The following is an 11,817-nucleotide window of genomic DNA, read 5'->3' as shown; positions in this document are numbered from 1 at the left end:
TCTGTGCCAGCCGCACCCAGAGCGGAGAGTGCGGCTGCGGCGTGTCACCCTGCGGGCAGCAGTGATGCTTCCTCTGAAACCAAAAGCTGGTTTGATTTTACATCAAGTAAGACTCACAGCTAGTAAAAAACCTGTAGTTTAACAGGGCGTGAGATTTGGGACCAACCTGAATAATAAACCACAAGCAATCACACCTCTCCGGCATTTCAGTAAAAAAGGGAGAGTTTGTCTAAGTCCTGCTGTTGCGTCCATCTTTCTGCTGGAAAAGAAAGGCTGCCGCAGGAGGGATGAGGAACCGTTGTCTTCCTGGAACAGCTCGGCTGAATGCCCGGAGAGAAGCCGACTGATCCTCCCTGACCAGGCTGACTACCGGGTCTTCCTCCCAGGAGAGGGCTCATCCTGCCACAAGCCCGAGGAGGAAGCCGGATCCCCATCACATGAAAAGCTTCTCAGAGCAGAGACAAGAAAAGCCAAAGTCACCGCTGAGATCCCTCTCGCTACTTTGTTACTGGGGCTTCATTTCCATCACTCCAGGGATGCAACTTCCAGCAACTTGTATCAATTTAGTAACCACTTAGTGGATTAACACAATAGAGACACTCGCTTTAGGTGGGTTAAGAAGGTCTTACTGACTCGAGTCTCACTTCCCCACAGAGAACATCTGATCTTTAGCTTACTACAAACATATATATGAGAAAGAGATGTGGCGGGCAGTGACAAGTGGTGTTCCTCAGGGGTCACTACTGGGACCAGCTCTGTTTAACATCTTTGTTGGTGACATGGATGTTGGGATTGAGCGCACCCTCAGCAAGTTTGCCAATGACACCAAGCTGTGTGGTGCATTCGACACTCTGGAGAGAAGGGATGCCATCCAGAGGGACCTGGACAGGCCGGAGAGGTGGACCTGTGCGAACCTCATGAAGTTCAACAAGGCCAAGTGATTTAATTTGGTTTGATTTAATCAAATTAACCGGGGAAGAGGCTTTTAAGAGACTGATTGGTGGCTACAAGCCCTAGGAGGTAGGACCAGCAAGTGGAAAGCTCCAGTCCCGAGCAGGCTGCTTGTGTCTCCCCAACTCCTGCATCTGCACAGGCTTTTCCTTGTTTGCTAGCAAAGATGCACCTTAACACTATTTCAGCGTTTCTTCTCCTGCAGTGAGCTGAGTGCGGTCAGAGCAACCCAATTTCTACACTCAGGCACCCGTAAGAGGCAAGAAGCTGCACTTCAGCAATTTTGCATCTCTATGAGGCTTTATGGGTACTGGAGGGTGTTTTTTTTAGTGGATCCAGCAGGACACAACACATTACTCTTCACAGCATCACTCCCCTGACCGGTCACACCACCTTTTGGTGGTGCTTTCATGGACCTTCCTGCATTTTGAGGTCATCTTCCAGTTCAAATTCCTATTTTGAGGAAGAGCAGTACACCGAGGGAGTCCCTCATGCACGGAAGAGCTCAAATTCTTACGGCTGGGAGGGGAATTCGCAGTCTGAAATAAATACGTGAGATACAAACTCCTACAACAAGCTCTGTCTACCCTGAAATGAGGCTCCTCACCTGAACCACTGCAGGATGCCGATACCGATCGAGGAGTGGGAATGGCCAAACACCCATCGGGTGAGACAGAGCCTGCTTAGGAGCAGGCAGCGCTGGCAGGTTTAGCAATTAACACCCTGCCGTTGGGCCTCGATGGCGAGTGATGAAAACGCATTCAGGCAACAAGCGGACTGTAACATCACTCAGCCACGCAAGGAAGTGCCAGTCCAGTAGGACAAACTGCCACAAAAATCACTGCTGTGTTACCAAGGGGGCTACGGTGGCAGGAGGAGAATGGAAGTATTTTCTGCAAACAGAGCTGAGTGACATAACCGGCCTTAAAGCACTGGATAATTTATCAGGAGCAGGGCAGTGACGTTGTTTCTCAGGGACGAATGCAGCCCCAAGGGTTTCACGCTACATAGATAAAATTACTAATTTTCCCTAAATGTCAGTAACTTGCATCAAATGGCCAGAGCTGAGTACACAGCTGGGTCCCTACCACAATCCTGCGACCCAAAACACTGACAACCGCTGGCTTACCCAGCGCCGTAGTACCTTTAGTGGAGATGAGCATCACCGACATTGGGGATCGCTTCCTGGGTCCCACTCGCGAGCGTTTCAGCTGTGAAACACCTTAATGAGAGTGCGACGGGGCTGTCCTTACCAAGGCAACCCTGAGGTGTGACCAGAAAGTTGCAAAATCAAAAAATCGAGGAGTAAATACAACAAAGTTTTCAAGCTCTGGGGCTGTGAACCATGACTTGTTTCCAGCAGAAAAGGTCGCTTCCCTTTATCCCATGCACAACAAACTTTTTTTCCTGCAGGTAAGTGTCAAAGAACAAATAAATATCAGCAAAATTTAAATTTCTTCCTCATTTTTAAGTGTCTCAACCATTTTTTTTTGTGCCCGATGGCTTGGATCTAGATCATGGAGGGAGGGAGGGAGGGAAGGAAGGAGTCCTGCTCTTCTAACAACAATCATAAACCCCGAGTGTTTTAATGGCACAATCATACCCTGACAATAATAATTTAAAGAGAAAGTTTATAATTCAAACAATACAAGTAAATGTTTGGACATTTACTCGTGTGATTCTTGCCCAAATAGTTTCCTACTCCCAGTATGCTTGGAGTGGTTGGAAAAAAACCTATTTATAGTTGAGTTCTGAGAAGAGACAGCAAAGTGTTGTCTCAAATGAGCATCTTCAGCAGGGCAGAATGGCACCCAGCTGAGGAAAAACCTTGGTGTGGAAAAAATTAGTGACAAAGCTCAAAAGAAAAGGAAAAAAAATAAGGGAAAAAAATTAATGTGTTTATCAGGGGGCAACAGCAGGCTCCTGGTATTATTATTATTGTATTTATTTTGAAAATATTCACTTACCTGGCTGGGATACGTGGTCCTGTTATCACAGCACAACTTTTGGGGGGGACAGAAGTAATTAGCAAGTTTGTGTAATGGCTTTTTCATTTATCCACCTTCATTTATACCGCCCGACAGAAAAGCGCAATGACCGTTTCGGTAACGAGCGCATATCCGACAGCGGCTCAGCGACCCTGCTCAGGCAGCGCGGTGCTTCTCCCGGCAGCGTTGGAGGTCTTTCAGGTCGAACGTGCACAGACTATTAATCGCTCGCCTTTGGCCGCGGCCAGTGTGCGCCGGTGCTGATGCTCCTCAGCGGGACGCGCTGGCAGGAGCCGCGCTGCCGCCCCGCAGAGCCCCTCCGGGGTTATTTCCCCAAGTCAGCGCTTTTCAACAGCGCCGCATTTACTGAAGTCAAATGCGTTCCCGTGTCAAGTGAAGAGAAGGCTGCATCAGCAAACCGCCGGAGCCGGCCACCGTAACTCCTCGCAGATCCCATGGCGCTGCCCTGCCAAGCACACGATTACTGCTTTGCCAGAAAGGGAAACGAAGAAAACCTGAAAACTTAAGCACATCAGGCAATCTCTGCAATACAGAGGTGGTTTTCTAAACCTCAATATACATAAAATTACATTGTGTGTGTGCGCTGCGGCATATGTGTCTCAATGTATATAATATTTTTATCTCCGTAACAGAAACAGCGCAATTGATTTCTTTCTCTGAAGGCCTGGAAAGTTAATAAAATTATAACAAGTCTGAAAACTCAGCAGTTCACAAAAAAAAAAACAAGTATGCCTTTTCTTCTTTTAATTTTATCACATGACAGCACTGCAGGGTAGAGAGAGAGGCCAATACCACCAGCTGGAGTTCAAGGTGTTGCCTGTGAGCAGTGACATTCCTGGGCAAACTTTCTAATTTTGGAGCTTCCCAGCCACCTTGGCTCCCTCCCTGAGGAAGGACTAACACAGCACCTCAGCTCAAACAGACCTTCGAGTGATGCGCTGTAAATCATAGAATGGTTTGGGTTGGAAGGGACCTTCAAGATGATCTAGTTCCAACCCCCCTGCCATGGGCAGGGACACCTCCCACCAGACCAGGTTGCTCCAAGCCCCATCCAGCCTGGCCTTGAACACCTCCAGGGATGGGGCAGCCACAGCTTCTCTGGGCAACCTGGGCCAGTGTCTCACCACCCTCACAGTAAAGGATTTCTTCCTTATGTCCAATCGAAACCTACCCTCTTTCAGTTTAAAACTACTGCCCCTGGTCCTGTCACTGCAGGCTTTGGTAAAAAGTCTCTCTCCATCTTTCCTTCAGCCCCCTTTATATATTGAAGTGCTGCAATAAGGTCTCCCCGGAGACTTCTCTTCTCCAGGCTGAACAACCCCAGCGCTCAGCCGCTCTTCACAGGAGAGGTGCTCCAGCCTCTGGGATGCCCCAAGATGCATCTCGTCAGGTGCCATGGACTTATGTATGTTCAGGTTCCTCAGGTGGTCACAAACCTAATCTCCTGCAATGGGAGGGACTTCCTTCCCTCTGTCCCTGCCTTGAGTTTTAGGGGCTTGAGCAATGCGGGAAGAGAGATTACCATCAAAAACTGAGCCAAAAATATTATTGAGTACAATCACACAACACATTCCCTGGTTGTCAGCAGGGCAGCTCAACGAGCCTCACAGCGGTGGAGATGCAAGTTCTAATGCCTGGACCCGGCTTCAGTCCAAATTCTTTCCAGAAAACGATAAGATAACAGAAATCTTTTGCGCAATCAAGGCCATGAAACAATTTCTCCTTCATCTCCGTACATTTTCCCAGATTTAACCACTCCCATGCGCGTTCGGGAATGCTCCTTTGGAAACAATGTTTGTAAGAGCACTTTGGACTAGCATCCCTTGAGGAACCCTCCCGGAGGAACATCCTCTCTTCTTTTGTAAGAGAAAAGGAGCAATGATATTAGACATAACTTCGTTAATTAAAATAAACACCCTGTAATCTAGACAAAGCAGCACAATTCATAGGTAACAGACAACCACTGATCGAAATATAGGTTCTTCCCCTGTTCCTGTATCAAAACCTGATACACCCGACCATTTTAATTAAACATTCTTTAAAGGAAGACAAAGCATTCCGATGACATAAAAGGAAAGGAAGCCATGCAGTCCCTACAGCAACAGATTGTACGTGAATCAGGTGACAAAACCGCTCTGCAAGCAGCGGGACAGCATCCAGCCACACCACAGGGGAAAAGCAAAGCATAAATAGGATGTAAACATTTTTTTTTTTGCTGTATATGTTCAACCCTGATTGTTTCACTCGCAATGATTTTTGACGTAAGATTTTTTATTCAGTATAATGTTAGAATAATTTATTTTAAAATTAAACTTCAAAATGTTTCACTGAATTGTTTTTTGATTTCAGCCTGAAGTCAGGGAAATCCCCAGCTGACCCCAAACTATTTTCAGCAAGTAATTTTATAAAGGTATTTATTTCCATTGATCAAATTCCATCCAAGGCATTGGACTGACACATACAAGATAGAGCTAATGTGAATTCATGTTTTGTTTTTATCCAGTTATTCAATTTGGATAAATTAAATGCTTTTGAAACTAAGCAGCATGTTGAGAAAAGGAAGTTGACTTTAGTTTGAACCACAATTAGATGCTTAATTTGCTATTAGGAATTGGTTGGCATTTTTCATCAGGGAAGTCGAAATTAGATTTGACTGCTGGATACGGTTGTATCACTGTAGAAGACACTCCTGGAGGAGCTCAGAGTTACAAAAGTGATTAATAGATGTACCCATAAATTTTATGTGGGAAATGATATGAAAAGGATCACACAAGACTCGAAACAAGGACCTGGTCTTCCTAAAACGTACTCCTCCTTATAGGGCATGTACACCCCGCAGCCGTGGCACGGAAAGCACCTTCTCTGACAGAGACAATTGTGCCGGGAGACAGTCATGAAAACGCAGTGGGTTTTGGGGTGAGCACACGCTTTCAGGATACTTCCCTCCTCACAAAGTGAGACCTGGCAGAAATCTAGAGAAACGCACCTACAGGTGATGTTATGAAAACTTCAAGCCACACTCTGCAAACTGGAAGGTGTCTCCCACCACCCTGAGCAGTGAGGGCCTCGGGGAAAACGTGCTCTCGTCATTCCAGCACTTCCCAATCCCCAACTTGTACGCACACACAAAGGAGCAGACCTGAGGCTGCACTTGCGGTTTTTCCTCTCTCAATGCTTGATTCTGTGATTAAACAACGTAACATTAAGTAGGTATATTTTAAAAACCTTGAAGACTTCTCGCCAAAGCATCACTGGCAAGCTTACGCATTTTAAAGCTCACTGTAACTGCCTGAGTTACAGTCTAACTAGTTAAAGTAGAAGGCTGCTGGCTTTAATTCAGGACTGCCTGGTGACAGCAACAGAAACACTATTTGGCCACAATTTCACTTATGTTTTCAAGCAAGCTATCACCAAGAGGAGTTCTGCTCTTTTGTGCTGGTCCACGTACGGTCCACCACAGCGTTTCACCCTTTCATGTGTTAGCGCACAAATTGAGATGACAGTGCAACGAGCCATGAGAGGGAACTTCATAACACTTATTCTAGCCAAAACCAGCTTAATTTAACTGAGGTTAAATTAAATGCATATGACAGCTTACGGTACGTGACATGATGATCTCAATCTCAGTTTACAACTCTGCTCAACAGTAAGAAAATCTTGCATTTACTAGGTGCTGTTTAAGTATGTTTCTTGGTCAGGAATTCTCCCGCTTTGGTAAAATGCCATCTATTTTGCTTGTACGAAGCACTGCCCGAGCCCCATAACTTACCACAAACTCTTCAAAACATCATTTCAGAAGCAGCAAAGTCAATGCAAAGAGACAGACATCAATTCTAAATTACAACACTTTATTGCAGCATTGGCAAAGGTCAGATTTCTGAAGCTGGTGAAGATCGGGCGGCATTTCTGTATGAAATGTTACAATTTTACAAGTCTCTCTTCCTACATGCAAAAACCAAAAACAGTGGTAAAAAGGATTTTAAAAGAGCTAGAAAAAAGAATTAGTAGTAACATACAGATGAGCTCCTTAACTCAATTAACTACCTCTACCGAATGCAAACAAAAAACTATGCTAATAAATAAGATTGTCAGAAACAGACCAAGAAACCTCATTTCTACTTAGAAAAAAATAAAAACCTACTTATTTCCAGACTTTTTTTTTTCCCCGAAACTTTTTTTTTTTGTTTCAATAGACACAGAGGCTTATCAACCCATGAAGATCAACAAAATATCTGGATCCACTCCTTGACATCCTCCTGTTATGCTGACTGGCACATTTTGCTTTTCGATGATACATACAATGGGCTCAACCATATCCCTGTCCTTAGGCTGGTGTCAGGCTGTTCCAAGCTGTACGAGTCAACACCCTGTGCTAATCAACTTCACATTCTATTTTAAACCCTAAAAGACATTTTTACCTCCTTGGCTCTTGAGTTTTTCACCCCTCCCCACCCCCTCCTCCTCCTTCTTGCTCTTCTGGCAGTAAAAGACTGTTTCTTAACCAAAAACTTGCTCGCTGAGGAGTGTTTGATAAGAAGTTATCCTACTTGTCAGGGTTTTCTTTTCCATGTCACCATTTGCTCTACATTTTTCTACCATAGATTTGCAGCCCCCAAAGAATACCCTTCCAACACAAAGAGCTGAATTCAGTGATAACGTAACTCACAGCAAGTTTAGAACTTTGTTCTCCCACATACTGAGCTGTCAAAGACCTTTTCCGTTCCAGTGTAATCCATCTGAGTCTCAGGTTGATCCTTGTTTCCACTGAGCTGCTCACTGGTCAAGTTCACCATCTCATTCATTCACTTCCGCTCTTATGAAAAAATTAACCCTCAATGCGGTTCCCATAACAAAAAGCTTTTTTTTTTTTGCCTTTTTTTTTTTTTTTTGGTAGGCCATGACTGGAAGCTTCCACTTGTTCTGTGTGGGTTTGGGGGGGAAGAGGGGAGGCTGTTGTTTCTGCCCCACGGCCCCAGCCTGTCCCAGGTTTCGATTCTGAACGCTCTAGACTGACATGCTGAGATGTGTCCACTGCTCTCATTTAATTGCTGGAGGACTCCACTATCCACAACATCAGAGATACAGGACCTAATGAAATGACACTTGCTGCTGGATCAACGTCTCCTAAGAAAGGAAAGAAAAAAAAATAGTTTAATATGAGATATCCAATACTGCACAGGTTACAGTCAGTGGAATCAACTGCTAGTGATTTTGATCCTATTTTAGCCTCTACATATTAAAAGTTACTTATTTCTATTACCAGCACAAATTTTTCAAAAGACCACATCAGACAAAAGAAGGCAGATAACTTGCATCAGAAAAAAGTCCCCTGCGCAATTTCAGGAGACAAGTCTAAAATTGTTCAGAAACAGAGAACTGCCTTATCCTCCTAGATGAGATGCTAAGCTACTGAAGTGCACAGCTGATTTGTGAATTTGTTGAAATACAAGTTATTTTAAATAGTTTTCATCTTTTTTTTGTGCAATTTCTTAATGTTTAATGTACTGCAGAAATGTTAGAGGGCTCTCCAGAGTCAGATAATTGTTTAGAACATTTTCAGAGACACAATAGTTGTATTAAAATCTTTGATCATCCCTTGTTCATGAAAAACACGTCCCCACCCAGAAAAAGTCACACTTAATTCTCTTAAGAATGTAAACACGCATTGAAAAATTATACCAATTTGCAGGCATATGATACAATAAGACCAGAGTGATCTGGCAGTAACGCTAATCCAGTATCACCACCTTCAGCACAACTGTCAGCTACTGTATCTGGGACTGGGTTTTAGTTCATTTCTAGACTGCAAATTAAAATTGAGTAGTACAAAGTTAAGTAAAAATTAGACAATGTTTACAATTACAAGAAAGCTCCAGTGCTACACACCCAAGTCTTTTACTATGTAAACAAAAAAGTTCATGTTCTTTGCAGTAGAGCATAAGCCTCAAATTTTTGTTGAGCAGGAAATTAATCTCAATCTAGCTTTTATTGAAAATCTTGCAAGAAAAATGCCACAAGTATGTTTAACTGGACATAGTAACTTCTGCATTTCTTGTAACAGCCAAAGCTTTCACAGTAATTCAGTATTGCTTTGTTTTGTTATTCAGTATTTCAGTTACTCAGTATTTGTGTGTTTTATTTAAACACACTGTATACTTTTGTCAGGAAGCACTGAGCTGATGCATCACTAGAACTTACTGCAGTATTGCTCTGGTTTTTAACCATGTTTTAATGTAACGCAATAAACTATTCCAATTCTTTGTGGCACACAGTATCAGGAACATTGGTTAGGCGGTTGCAAAATACTAAGTACATTAAAAATTACATTTGTAGAATGCCACAACTGAGAAGAAACTTCAAACAACAATGAATTGCAAAATCGTGCTTTTGCCTCGCCATCTCCCTTAAAAAAATAGTTCTGCTGTTGATGGGGAGGGAAGGAGAAGGGCTAGGGCTAGCTGCATGTATCTAACTTTGTAAAAATGACCCTCATCCAAAACTGCAGCTGCCATGGCATGTTGGCGGTCGATAAGGCACAGTAAGCAATGTTTCAATGGATTAGGGTGGATGCTGCTGGTAAAAATGTTCATTTTTCCAAAAACAGGTATTTCACACAACATTTCTCTCCAAATTAGTAAACTTGATCCAAACCCATATTCAGCAAGGTCAAACTTTGTATGTAGCTGTAATTAAAGACATCTTGATCTGTACATGCAAAATGTATCAATTCTTTGCAACCCACTCCCCCACCTCCCTTCCCTGCTACCAGTACAGGTATTAATTTGTACAAAAATCTTATCATCAGCTTCTCAACACCACTGCGTGAGTATTAATTCTCCCTAAATACTCCATGTGATAGAGAAACACACAGACACACTTTTACCTAATCATGGCTGGAGTAGAAAACCAGAACTTGTAAAAAGGCACAGAAACATTATACCATAAGTATAGGCTGGGAAATAATCACAAATCCATTGCACATGTGAAGTTGGGAGAACTAAAGTCAGCAAGACAGCATTATGGCTTATATTGAAACGTGCCCAGGAGAACATGTCAAATCAAGCGCTCGCTGCACATTGTTGGTATCACAAGATCACAAAAAATTCTTATTAGTTCTTCACATGCAAGATATTTGAAATTAAATTTCACACTCTCCCTAATCCCTTCATTTCCTCCATCAATCCACAATGCTCTCTGCATTTCTGCAGTAATGTAGTTCTGCAAAATTTCAGGCTTCTTCCTTCTCCAAACACCTCCTCTCAAAACTCACTTGCTGCTTTGCTTTTCATGACTAATGTCAGCTTTGGTGCCCTCTGTTCTCTCTCTCCTAATCACATCAACCAAAACCAGGAACATGAAATAGAAACACAAGCAACACCTGGTATTTGTTTTTCTGTTTTAAATATCATGTTCTTTCATGAACAGTTCTTTTCTTTGTGTGCCTTATTCTGCTGAACACATTTTCTTGCTTTCAGATGCACGAGCGTTAGAGGGGGGGGACAGTTCTTAAAGAGGAAACCAGCATCTGAAGTTCAAACTCCTGCTCTGAACTGAACTCTGCATGGAAAGCAGAGATAACTGACGGAGACTGATCTTTGTTTCTGCTCTCCTCCCACAAAACTGGCCTTTGAGACTAAACAGTACAGATGCGTTCCTGTATACTAGCAGGGGAAGAAAAATACTGGATGTACTAACTTAAGTCCTGGGAAACCTCAAGTACCTGTTGTGCCACAGTCAGCTTCTTTCCTCTCTCACAGATCTATGGAATTGGACAAAACATCACTTGCCTTCCACACGGGAGTGTGCAAGTATGGTCACCTATCAGACCGTGCGGTGACTTGATTCCACAGTAACGAATCAGTAACAGAGATTACAGACCTTAACATGGGCTGGAGAGAAATTTCAACAAATATAAAGATGTTTAGACTCATTCTAAACACATTACTACTGCTGGTGTGACTAAGTTCTCGACAGCAAAACTGGAAATTACATTCTGTCGAACCTTAACTAGCAATTTCCTATTAAAAAAAACGTAGCACTGGATTTTAGATAGCCATTATCAATTCAGCTGCGCAAGCATATATTCTCTGGACTAATCATACTGCAGAGTGTGTGCTTCTGACTAATAACATACTAAGGTGCCCTGGTTGTTTCCTAACAAATCTGAATTATCAACTTCCATACTGTAAACATCACAGATTCAAATAATCCACAAAAGCTAGTTGCACCTCAGTAAGAGAATCTGAAGTTCTGCAAGTTATTTGAGATTCTCATCTGTTCAACAGAAATAAAATACTCTGACAAAATCAAATCAAAGTCACAGTAGGCAAAGTGTGCTATTATCAGGAAGGTGTTTGGAGGATTGGTAGGTAGTTTGCAGAGGGCCACAAAGCTGCAGGGGGGGTTATTCCTTTATTTATTATTATTATTTATATTGAAACAAATTTATAAAGAATCTCTGTTTAAAAAGGAATATGCTAATAAAATCTTGCCTTCATTTCCCTCTAAAATTGCAATGAGATCTCTCTTCACTTTGCTATATGGGTTAGACTCGCACTTACATTTGCAGAGCCCAAAAAGAACCGTATTGCCACGACAAAAACCTGAGGACCTCGCTTTTCTTAGTCTTTTCTGTTCAGTTCCAGTGCAGTCCACCAAAAGAAGCCGCAGGATTTGGAACATTCCCCCACAAACACTTCGTATTCCTTCCCTGGGCTTTCCTCCCATAAAACAGCTGCAAAGGGAGGCTGGAATTTCTCTGCTGAGTTTGAGTGGCTCTCATGGAAAGCTACGCTAGCATGTGCGTGCATTAGGGAAAAGGATGTAGTGCAGGATCAAGAATGACAACTGAGAAAAG

The sequence above is a fragment of the Charadrius vociferus genome, unplaced genomic scaffold, assembly GCF_000708025.1.
Source record: "Charadrius vociferus isolate BGI_N301 unplaced genomic scaffold, ASM70802v2 scaffold32, whole genome shotgun sequence".
Classification (NCBI taxonomy): domain Eukaryota; kingdom Metazoa; phylum Chordata; class Aves; order Charadriiformes; family Charadriidae; genus Charadrius; species Charadrius vociferus.
Note: the sequence above shows the minus strand (reverse complement) of the source record.